General features: G+C 39.2%; 1 non-coding gene across 1 annotated transcript; it reads right to left on the bottom strand.

Moving 5' to 3' along the window:
• Window positions 1-9,141: 9,141 nt before the first annotated feature.
• On the bottom strand, window positions 9,142-9,249 carry LOC130977448 (small nucleolar RNA R71). The gene has a single exon (XR_009085138.1). It is a non-coding gene; the product is annotated as a small nucleolar RNA R71 (small nucleolar RNA).
• Between the last annotated feature and the right edge of the window lie 3,720 nt (window positions 9,250-12,969).

Raw genomic sequence — 12,969 nt, 5'->3', positions numbered from 1 at the left:
CTTTTTAAAGAACTCTTTCAATAAACATATGAATATACCTACAATGGATCAAAATTTTTTTAACATCTAACAAGTCAGAATCTGAATACTAAATGATCTCTAACTTTAGTTTCTGATTTCATATGTATGAACATATAATGTTTTACTCTAACAAAATTTATTTGTCTACTATTTAGTGGTTCATTATTAACTGATTCAAATATCTGCCAAAAATACTAATAAAGTATACAATAACTATAAGTGATGAGTTTGGAAAACTATAAAATTATTTTGATGATGAACAAACATTATTAATTTGATTAAATTACAAAATTGTCAATTTGTTTTTAATTCCTATGGATTAATTAATAATTTTGTTCATGCAGATTTTAATTGGGGCGAAAAGGAAAAAAAATTGTTGCAAACCCATAAATGCATCTTACCTTCAGCCTTGATGATATGATTATGTTGGCTGAATTATTTTGGGCCAGTTTTGATTTATTGCCGCAAGCCCAATGTGCTTTTAAGTATCTAGCTTTGTTCAAAGTATGGTATATTAAGTGGCTAAAGCAATTTGTGATTAATTGGGCCAGAACCATGTTGAACTAAGTCTAAAGTTAAATTGCTTGAAAGCAAGCTGGCATGGTCCGAAAACATTAAGCAAAGAAAGCAAAGTTTCATTGCTCTCAACGGATCTCATTCTTTCCTTTAAGTAATAGAATTCAAATTTTTATTAAGGGTAGTTAATGCAGACCTTGGAACAATGAGAGAGAAAATGTTATTGATTTGATGGTTTGCCTTAATGAGGCACGCTACCTAAAGCAAAGGGAAGTAAAAGCAAATTATTTTTTAATTAATTTGTCAAGATCACTTAAGTGCTTTCTTTTCCTCTCTCTCATTTCCTTTCTCTCTTTCAGTCATATCACAGTAGCAACCATGGAAGCTAAAGCTAGCCACCGAAGAGAAGAAGAAGCACGCTACAAGACCATCACAATGATGGCAAGAAAAGAAAACTAAAAGTATGTTGTGGCTAAGATTCTCATCACTTATGGTAAGATTTGGTGAAGAGATATTGGCTTCTCCATACCCAAAAATGGTTGAAGAAGATCTCGATCAGAGAAGAAGATCCTTGGAGGGATGGCTTGATTCTGATTCTGCTCAACCACCACAGGAGGTAGCTACAGTGGCTACGTGATAGAAGAGGCAGAGTTTGGAGTAGATGAAGCTGTAATCATCAAGCATGCATCAAGGGCTAGGAGTTCATCTTGGGGTGCAAGGCAAGATGGAAGGCTCGGATTGATGATTGTTGGTGACCAAGGAAGAACCAGAGGTAATTGCATGTTGGTTATTACATTCGATTACTTCTTCTCTCTCTCTGGCTGAACCGGTTTACATGAAGAAGAAGAAGATTAGCTTGGTTTGTTTGGTTTCAACCGTGGAGGCTTCTCCCTATAAGTAAGGGTGAACAGTCAGGGTTTGAGGCAAGGAGTGAGAGTGCAAAGCATAGGATTCTCAAAGCTACCTAAGCTAACAGAATTTTTTCTCCTTCAATGTTTTCATTTTGTAATTTTTCTGTTTAATTTTGCTTGTCTTGAGTCTCATGGAAAAAGGCAAACAATGAGGTTTGTATGAAAAATTCATAGAGCGAAAAAAGGTAGAGAGTGCAAAATTAAAAGAAAAAGCCATAGATGTCCTTAGAGGTCCTTTGTACATCTGTGTTGTGTTTCATGATTCTGTGGGAATCCCCTTGCAAGTTGGGTTTGCACTTAGCAGTTGAAAGCTTGGCAGTAACCAAGTCAAGTTCAGGATTGGGTTTTAGATTCTGGACTTGTCCCAGATAGGAAGGGTAGTTCCTAGGAAGAATTGGTGTTTGTAAACAAAGATGTTTATAGTGAAATTCCATCATTGTTGTGATGGAGACTGGATGTAGGCTGCAATGCACTTAGCAGCTGAACCAGGATATATCTGGGTGTAATTTTCTCTCTCTTCTACTCTATTTCTATTTCTGCTGCACAGGAGATAAAACTGAAAATTATCTCATGCCGGGTCACGAGATAAAAAGAAAAAGTCTTGTGGTTGGGTACGAGACAAAAATCAAAAAGTCTCCAGAATTTGTTTCAAAGACCAGCAAGTGTTATTGATGGTTTCAGTGGCTAAGAGAAGGGGGGTTGAATTTTAGCCCCTTTTTGCTTGCTGACACTTGCTGGACTTAGAGAAAGCTTTTCTGTTTTTAGCTCGTCCTTAGTCATGAGACATTTTCATTTTGTCTCATCATTTGATACGAGACATTTTTGATTTTTTCATCTTGAACAGTAAAAACAGAATTGAAGTAGGAAGAAAGAGAAGATAACGCCCAGATATATCCTGGTTCAGCTGCTAAGTGCAGTGCAGCCTACATCCAGTCTCCATCACAACAATGATGAAATTTCACTATAATCATCCAGATTACAACTTGTAAAGTGCTAACCCAACTTACAAGGGGATTCCCACAGAATCATGAAACACAACACAGATGTACAAAGGAACTCCAAGACATCTATGGCTTTTTCTTTTAATTTTGCACTCTCTGCCTTTTTCCGCTCTATGGCTTTTTCATACAAACCTCACTGTTTGCCTTTTTTTTCATGAGACTCAAGACATGAAAAAATTAAACAGAAAAATACAAAACAGAAAACATTGAAGGAGAAGAGAACTGCTAGCTTAGGTAGCTCTGAGAACTCTATGCCTTGCACTCTCAAATCTTACTCCTTAAATCAAACCATGACTGTTCACCTCTTTTATAGAGAAGTGAACCCTTCACAGTTGAAACACAAACCCGAGCTCAGCTTCTTTTCCTTCAACAGAACCGGTTCGGCCACACAGAGAGAAGAGGTAACTCATGCAAAAACCAACATGCAAATACCTCTAGTCCTTCCTTGGTCATCACTCTTCATCAATCCGAGCGCTCCATCCTTGGCTTCCTCTCCAAGATGGATTTCTGGCCCTTGATGCTTCATGATGATGATGACTTCATCTGCTTCAATCTCTGCCTCAACTATCACTTCGCCACTCTAGCTACTTCCTGTGGTGGTTGAGCAGAATCAAAGACAAGCCATGCCTCCAAGGATCTTCCTTGCTGGCCGAATCTTCATCCTTCTTTTTGAGTATGAAGGATCCGAGATTACCTCACCAAATCTTACCAGATTAGGTGATAATCTCAGCCACAGCATACTTTTCTTTTTCTTTTTCGTGCCATCAACTCGATGGTCTTTAGGCTTGCTTTCCTTTCCTTTTGGTAGCTCCAAGTAGCTTCCATGGCTTCCTGTGTAATAACCGAAGAGAGAAAGAGATGGATGAGAGAGAGGAAAGAGAAATTATGAATAGTGGTTAATGAACCAAAACATAAAGAATAAAAGTGAATTAATTTCCCTTTCTCTTTGCTGACAAGCGTGTAGCCTTGGTGCATGCAATCAAATCAATTAGTCAATTTCTCTCTCATAGTTCCCATGTAATAAATGATAGTTAAATGTAATTTGAAATCCAACACAAGCTTGAATTTTGGATCCGTTGAAAGCAATTTTGCTTTCTTTCTTCTACTTGTTTTGGATCATTCATGAGAACCAGTCATGGGCTTATAGCATTAAAACTTATTCTTGGCCCAATATCATTTTCCTTTCGGACCATAGCATGCATAAAACACATTGGGCTATTGAATTTTGGCCCACTAAAAGCATTTGCTTTCCTGGTAAGTTTGGATCAAGCATTGAGCACATAAGAAAGCATTCACTTGGGCTTGCATCAATAACATTTATTCTGGCCCAATTAATAATTCAGCTTCATGAGAAGCATGTAGCAAGGCTAATTTGGCTTAAATCAGAATTTCATTTTCGGCCCAACACAAAATCTGCACAACAAAATTATTAATTAAGCAAATATGAATTAAGATCAAATTAATAATTTTGTAATTAAATATTTAATAATGTTTGTTCATCATCAAAATTAAATAAGAGTTTTCCAAACTCATCAATCTCCCCCTTGATGACAAACATTGTTAAAATTGAAATGGAAAGAAATTTAAGGTTAGAGTACAAGTACTCCCTTTGAGGATTGAATTTCTCCCCTTTCAAAATGTCACATGGCTCCCCCTTAATATATGCTATTTTACCAAGGGAAGCATAAACCTGTAACATTATAATCAAGCTTCAAAATAACAATGTTATTTAGCATATTTATTCATAATGCTAAATGCTTGATTTATGAGCAGATTTGAATGATATACAAAACTCATTTGTTATCATAAACTGATTTTCTGCTCAAAGTTACATACATCAAAATATTCAAATATTTTCCTATTTAATATATATCAGAGCAAAGCAACATGATGGAAAATATTTGTAGAACAAAATAAGGCAGTTTTTGATACTTTATACAATTTAAAGGAACTGCCAAAAATAAATTTTCAAACCAACAAATTTGTCAATGATAAATCAACAGCCAGGCATCAAACTAGATTAAATATCATTATAGACCAAATGCCAAATAAACTGATCATGATGAATTAATCAGAAGCCAAATGCAGTTCAATCAGCGATGATCATAGTAAAACAAATGCAATAACAACATGCATTTTTGAACACGGGTGATCATGAATTTTCAATTTGAAAATTTCAACCCTGTTCTCATTTGTTCCAATTTCAATTTTGGAACCTAAATTTTCTCCCCCTTTTGTCATCCAAGGGGCACCTGTACAAAACATTATTAACAGAGCAAAATATTCATAACAGAGTAACAAGAGTGTATCAATGTATCACAGAGCAGTGAGTATCAAGTCATGCTTATACAAAAAATAGATTGAGCCTAATGAAACCAATATCAAATAAAAGTAAACAGCAGCCATCAATCATCAGAAAGATTGAATTCGGAACCAGAATCAGCTTCAAAATCCCATGTTCCCATTTCATCATCAAAGCTCTTTATCATGAATCCAACTCTATCATGACATTTCTTCCAAGCCCTTTCCTGTTCATGTTCCAATTTTCTGGCAGTCTTGTGGGATTTGAACATCAACTTGGACATGTTGCGCATCTCATTGAAAACCTCCCGGATTGATGCAGTAACATTTGAGGGTTCAGGATGGCTCTCCAGATCACTGAGAGATGGTTCAGAGGGAACAGATTTCTTGCCTTTCTTGCCCGAAATTTCTCCTCCTTTAATCATTGAAATCTTGTTCTCAATAGTTTCATTAGTCAAATCAACCTTAAAATACTCAAATATACATGTGAGAAACATGCCATATGGAAGGTTAGCCTTTTTTGTACTTTTCACTGCTTCCCACATATGGCGTATCATAACATAAGCAAATAAAATTTGGGAAGAAGATAAAGAGCAAATAAAATGATAGAATCAGAAACTGTTACTCTGTGGTGAGAACCGCCTTGTGGAGTGAGAATGTGAGTGATGATTGATGAGCGGATAATTTGTACCCTTTTTGGCATTGTTTTTAGTATGTTTTTAGTATCTTTTAGTTAGTTTTTATTATATTTTTATTAGTTTTTAGTTAAAATTCACTTTTCTGGACTTTACTATGAGTTTGTGTGTTTTTCTGTGATTTCAGGTATTTTCTGGCTGAAATTGAGGGATCCGAGCAAAAATCTGATTCAGAGACTGAAAAGGACTGCAGATGCTGTTGGATTCTGACCTCCCTGCACTTGAAGTGGATTTTCTGGAGCTACAGAAGCTCAATTGGCGCGCTCTCAACGGCGTTGGAAAGTAGACATCCTGGTCTTTCCAGCAATATATGATAGTCCATACTTTGCCCAAGATTTGATGGCCCAAACCGGCGTTCAAAGTCACCCTCAGGAATTCCAGCGTTAAACGCCGGAACTGGCACCAAAATGGGAGTTAAACGCCCAAACTGGCATAAAAGCTGGCGTTTAACTCCAAGAAGAGTCTCTACACGAAAATGCTTCATTGCTCAGCCCAAGCACACACCAAGTGGGCCCGGAAGTGGATTTTTATGTCATTTACTCATCTCTGTACACCCTAGGCTATTAGTTCTCTATATATAGGACCTTTTTACTATTGTATTTTAATCTTGGTAGCTATCTTTGAGTTTCATGCTATCTTAGATCATGTGGGAGGCTGGCCATTCGGCCATGCCTAGACCTTGTTCTTATGTATTTTCAACGGTGGAGTTTCTACACACCATAGATTAAGGTGTGCAGCTCTGCTGTACCTCGAGTATTAATGCAATTACTATTGTTCTTCTATTCAATTCCGCTTGTTCTTTGTCCAAGATATCACTTGTTCTTCAACTTGATGAATGTGATGATCCGTGACACTCATCATCATTCTCACTTATGAACACTCTGTTCTACAAGCAAACAAGGCTCTAGTGTTTATCTCTTGGATTCCTGATACACGATGCATGGTTGATCGCCTGACAACCGAGTGCTCGCCTGACAAACGAGCCAGCCATTCCATGAGATCAGAGTCTTCGTGGTATAGGCGAGAACTGATGGCGGCATTCAAGAGAATCCGGAAGGTCTAACCTTGTCTGTGGTATTCTGAGTAGGATTCAATGATTGAATGACTGTGACGTGCTTTCAAACTCCTAGCAGGCGGGGCGTTAGTGACAGACGCAAAAGAATCACTGGATTCTATTCCGGCCTGACCGAGAACCGACAGCTGATTAGCCATATGCTGTGACAGAGCATAGGAACATTTTAACTGAGAGGATGGGAGGTAGCCACTGACAACGGTGAAACCCTTGCATAAGCTTGCCATGGAAAGGAGTAAGAAGGATTGGATGAAGACAGTAGGAAAGCAGAGAGACGGAAGGGAAAGCATCTTCATACGCTTATCTGAAGCTCTCACCAATGACATACATAAGTATCTCTATCTTTATCTTTATGTTTTATTCATCATCTATACCCATTTGAGTCTGCCTGACTAAGATTTACAAGGTGACCATAGCTTGCTTCATACCAACAATCTCCGTGGGATCGACCCTTACTCGCGTAAGGTTTATTACTTGGACGACCCAGTGCACTTGCTGGTTAGTTGTGCGAAGTTGTAGTGATCACAATTTCGTGCACCAAGTTTTTGGCGCCGTTGCCGGGGATTGTTCGAGTTTTGAGCAAGCTTTTGGTCCGGTGACATCAGTGCCAAAATCCGGCAACAGCACCAAGTTTTTGGCACCGTTGTCGGGGATTGTTCTTGTGCATGGACAACTGACGGTTCATCTTGTTGCTTAGATTAGGTATTTTTCTTCAGAGTTCTTAAGAATGAATTCTAGAGTTTCATGATGATCTGCTGAAATCTGGCTGGCTGAGAAGCCATGTCTAATCTTATTGGACCGAGGTTTCAACTGATCATCACAATAGCTTGTTGATTTCCATCAATCTTGCCATTGGAGCAATGATCTACTAAGGCTTGGCTGGCCATTGGCCATGTCTAGTGTTTTGGACCGAAGCTTTCTTTGAAAGCTTGACTGGCTGTGAAGCCATGTCTAATTCCTGGACCGGAGTCTTGGACTAGCATTGCAATGATTCCTGGAATCCAAACTGAGAATTCTGAAACCTTCATTTTCTATTTTCATATAATTTTCGAAAAAGCACAAAAAAATTACAAAACCATAAAAACCAAAAAAAAAGATTTTATGTTTCTTGTTTGAGTCTAGTGTCTAATCTTAAGTTTGGTGTCCTGCATGCCTTGTTTATTTGATCTTGGTTCTATTTTCAAGTCAATAGTACAGGGAACTGAAGATTCATAACATGCAGCAGAGGAATTACACAGAAAAAGCTGGGCGTTCAAAACGCCTAGTGAAGAAGGACAGACTGGCGTTTAAACGCCAGCCAGGGTACCTGGTTGGGCGTTTAACGCCCAAAAAGGTAGCATTTTGGGCGTTAAACGCCAGAATGGATACCATTCTGGGCGTTTAACGCCAGGATGGCAAAAGGGGGAAGATTTTGTTTTCAAATCAAATTTTTTTCAAGTTTTCAAAGTTTTTCAAAATCAAATCTTTTTCAAATCAAATCTTTTCAATCAAATGTTTTCAAAATCAATTTCTTTCCTTTTTCAAAGATACTTACTAACAATTAATGATTTGATTGAACATCTCAAGTATATTGCCTTTTCTGTTGAGAAAGGTTTAATGTTTGAATCATATCTTTTCTTGTTAGGCAAGTCATTAAATTTTTTTTAAAATCATATCTTTTAAAAATTGTTTTCAAATCATATCTTTTAAAATTGTTTTCAAATCATATCTTTTCAATCATATCTTTTCGAGCACATCTTTTTCAAATAGTTTTCAACTATATCTTTTTAACTTCTAATCTCAAAATCTTTTCAAAAATTACTTGATATTTTTTCTTTCACTCTTGATTTTCGAAAATCAATTAAAGTTTTTCAAAATATTTTCAAACTTTTTCACTTAATTTTCGAAAATTTCCTTCCCCTCTTCTCACATCCTTCTATTTATGGAGTATCACTCCTTCTTAATGCACAATTCGAACTCTATCTGATCAAGTTCGAATTCTTCTACCTCTTTCTTCTGTTTTTCGTTTCCTCTGACACCTCAAGGAATCTCTATACTGTGACATAGAGGATTCCACATTCTCTTGTTCTTTTCTCTTTCATATGAGCAGGAACATAGACAAAGGCATTCTTGTTGAAGCTGACCCTGAACCTGAGAGGACCTTGAAGCGAAAGCTAAGAGAAGCTAAGGCACAACTCTCTGTAGAGGACCTAACCGAATTCTTCAAAGGAGAAGAAGATATGGCAGCCGAAAACAACAACAATGCCAACAATGCAAGGAAGGTGCTGGGTGACTTTACTGCACCTACTCCCGACTTCTATGGGAGAAGCATCTCTATCCCTGCCATTGGAGCAAACAACTTTGAGCTTAAGCCTCAATTAGTTTCTCTAATGCAACAGAATTGCAAGTTCCATGGACTTCCATTGGAAGATCCTCATCAGTTTTTAGCTGAATTCTTGCAAATCTGTGACACTGTCAAGACTAATGGGGTAGACCCTGAGGTCTATAGACTTATGCTATTCCCTTTTGCTGTAAGAGACAGAGCTAGGACATGGTTGGACTCACAACCTAAAGAAAGCCTGGACTCTTGGGAAAAGCTAGTCAATGCCTTCTTGGCAAAATTCTTTCCACCTCAAAAATTGAGTAAGCTTAGAGTGGAAGTCCAAACCTTCAGACAGAAGGATGGAGAATCCCTCTATGAAGCTTGGGAAAGATACAAACAATTAATCAGAAAGTGTCCTTCTGACATGCTTTCTGAATGGAGCATCATAGGTATTTTCTATGATGGTCTCTCTGAACTATCCAAGATGTCCTTGGATAGCTCTGCTGGAGGATCTCTTCATCTGAAGAAGACGCCTACAGAAGCTCAAGAGCTAATTGAAATGGTTGCAAATAACCAATTCATGTACACTTCTGAAAGGAATCCTGTGAACAATGGGACAAGTCAGAAGAAAGGAGTTCTTGAGATTGATGCTCTGAATGCCATATTGGCTCAGAATAAAATATTGACTCAACAAGTCAATTTGATCTCTCAAAGTCTGTCTGGAATGCAAAATGCACCAAACAGTACTAAGGATGCTTCATCTGAAGAAGAAGCTTATGATCATGAGAACCCTTCAATGGAAGAGGTGAATTACCTAGGAGAACCCTATGGAAACACCTATAATTCTTCATGGAGGAATCACCCAAATTTCTCATGGAAGAATCAAGAGAGACCTCAACAAGGTTTCAACAACAATAATGGTGGAAGAAACAGGTTTAGCAATGGCAAGCCTTTTCCATCATCTTCTCAGCAACAGACAGAGAATTCTAAGCAGAACCCCTCTGACTTAGCAACCATGGTCTCTGATCTAATCAAAACCACTCAAAGTTTCATGACTGAAACAAGGTCCTCCATTAGGAATTTGGAGGCACAAGTGGGACAGCTGAGCAAGAAAGTTACTGAACTCCCTCCTAGTACTCTCCCAAGTAATACAGAAGAAAATCCAAAAGGAGAGTGCAAAGCCATAACCATGGCCGAATCTGGAGAGGAAAGAGAGGAAGTGGACGCCACTGAGGAAGGCCTCAATGGGCGTGCACTAGCCTCCACAGAGTTTCCCAATGAGGAACCATGGGAATCTGAGGCTCAAAATGAGACCATAGAGATCCCACTGGATTTACTTCTGCCATTCATGAGCTCTGATGAGTATTCTTCCTCTGAAGAGGACGAGTATGTCACTGAAGAGCAAGTTGCTAAATACCTTAGAGCAATCATGAAGCTAAATGACAAGTTATTTGGAAATGAGACTTGGGAGGATGAACCCCCTTTGCTCACCAAAGAACTGGATGACTTGTCTAGGCAGAGATTACCTCAAAAGAGACAAGATCCTGGGAAATTTTCAATACCTTGTACCATAGGCACCATGACCTTCAAGAAGGCCCTGTGTGACTTAGGGTCAAGTGTAAACCTCATGCCTCTCTTTGTAATGGAGAAGCTAGGGATCTTTGAGGTACAAGCTGCAAGAATCTCACTAGAGATGGCAGACAACTCAAGAAAACAAGCTCATGGACTTGTAGAGGATGTTTTAGTGAAGATTGAGGACCATTACATCCCTACTGATTTCATAGTCCTAGAGACTGGGAAGTGCATGGATGAATCCATCATCCTTGGCAGACCCTTCCTAGCCACAGCAAAGGCTGTGATTGATGTTGATGGAGGCGAACTGATCATTCAAGTGAATGAAGAATCCTTTGTGTTTAAGGCTCAAGGATATCCCTCTGTCACCATGGAGAAGAAGCATGAAGAGCTTCTCTCAAATCAGAGTCAAACAGAGCCCCCACAGTCAAACTCTAAGTTTGGTGTTGGGAGGCCACAACCAAACTCTAAGTTTGGTGTTGAACCCCCACATTCAAACTCTAAGTTTGGTGTTGGGAGGTTCCAACATTGCTCTAAGTATCTGTGAGGCTCCATGAGAGCCCTCTGTCAAGCTACTGACATTAAAGAAGCGCTTGTTGGGAGGCAACCCAATGTTATGTTTTATCTATTTTCTTTTGTTATTTTTTGTTATTTTGTAGGTTGATGATCATAAGAAGACACAAAATCAATTGAAAAAGCAAAAACAGAATGAAAAACAGGAAGAAAAACAGCACACCCTGGAGGAAGAACCCACTGGCGTTTAAACGCCAGTGAGGCTAGCAGTTGGGCGTTTAACGCCCAGTCTGGCACCATTCTGGGCGTTTAACGCCAGAAAGGGGCACCAGACTGGCGTTAAACGCCAGAAAAGGGCAAGAACCTGGTGTTAAACGCCAGGAATGGGCATCAGCCCGGCGTTTAACGCCAGAAATGGCTCAAAACGTGATTTTGAATGCCATTTGGTGCAGGGATGACTTTTCCTTGACACCACAGGATCTGTGGACCCCACAGGATCCCCACCAACCCCACCACTCTCTCTCTTCTTCACCCATTCATCAATCACCTCAACTCCTCTTCCCCAAAAACCATTCACCTATCAAATCCCATCTTTCTCCTCACCACTCACATCCATCCTTCATAAAACCCCACCTACCTCACCATTCAAATTCAAACCACTTTCCCACCCAAACCCACCCATACATGACCGAACCATGTGCCCCCCTCTCCTATATTAACCCTTCTTCACCCCTTCATTTTCACACAACCTAAACACCACTTCTCCCCCTCCTTGGCCGAACACAAAGCCACTCCCTTCTTCCTCATTTCTTCTTCTTCTACTCTCTTCTTTCTTCTTTTGCTCGAGGACGAGCAAACCTTTTAAGTTTGGTGTGGTAAAAGCATTGCTTTTTGTTTTTCCATAACCATTTATGGCATCCAAGGCCGGAGAAACCTCTAGAAAGAGGAAAGGGAAGGCAAAAGCTTTCACCTCCGAGTCATGGGAGATGGAGAGATTCATCTCAAGGGTGCATCAATACCACTTCTAAGAAGTTATGGCCATGAAGAAGGGTCAACTTTGATCAAAGGTTGGACCAAGTCCTCATAAACATTTGTGAAGAGGGCGCTCAATGGAAGAGAAATTCAAGAGGGAAGCCGGTTCAATTGAAAAGGCATGACCTCAAACCCGTGGCTAGAGGATGGTTGGAGTTTATCCAACGCTCAATCATTCCCACTAGCAACCGGTCCGAAGTTACTCTAGACCGGGCCATCATGATTCATAACATCATGATTGGAGAAGAAGTGGAAGTTCATGAGGTTATAGCCCAAGAACTCTATAGGGTGGCGGACAAGTCCTCTACCTTAGCAAGGTTAGCCTTTCCTCACCTCATTTGTCACCTCTGTTATTTAGTTGGAGTTGACATAGAGGGAGACATCCCCTATTGATGAGGACAAGCCCATCACTAAGAAAAAGATGGAGCAAACAAGAGACCCCCTCTCATCATGAGATCCCTGAGATACCTCAAGGGATGCACTTTCCTCCACAAGACTATTGGGAGCAAATTAACACCTCCCTAGGACAATTGAGTTCCAACATGGGACAACTAAGGGTGGAGCACCAAGAACACTCCATTCTCCTCCATGAAATTAGAGAAGATCAAAGAATCATGAGAGAGTAGCAACAAAAGACAAGGAAGAGACATTGAGGAGCTCAAGCACTCCATAAGACCTTCAAGAGGAAGAACAAGCCGCCATCACTAAGGTGGACCCGTTCTTTAATCTCCTTGTTCTTTAATTTTCTATTTTTCGAATTTTAGTGCTTTATGTTTGTCCATGTTTGTGTCTTATGATCATTAGTATCTTAGTGTCTATGCCTTAAAGTTATGAATGTCCTATGAATCCATCACCTTTCTTGAATAAACATTGTTCTTAATCGAAAAAGATAAGAATTGCATGAATTTTGAATTTTATAACAGTTTAATTATCATGATGTGGTGGCAATACCTTTGTTCTCTGAATGTATGCTTGAACAGTGCATATATCTTTTGAATTTGTGGTTCATGAATGTTGGCTCTTGAAAGAATGA

Source organism: Arachis stenosperma, chromosome 4 (genome assembly GCF_014773155.1).
Source record: "Arachis stenosperma cultivar V10309 chromosome 4, arast.V10309.gnm1.PFL2, whole genome shotgun sequence".
Lineage (NCBI taxonomy): Eukaryota > Viridiplantae > Streptophyta > Magnoliopsida > Fabales > Fabaceae > Arachis > Arachis stenosperma.
This window is presented reverse-complemented; position numbering and strand designations above follow the sequence as displayed.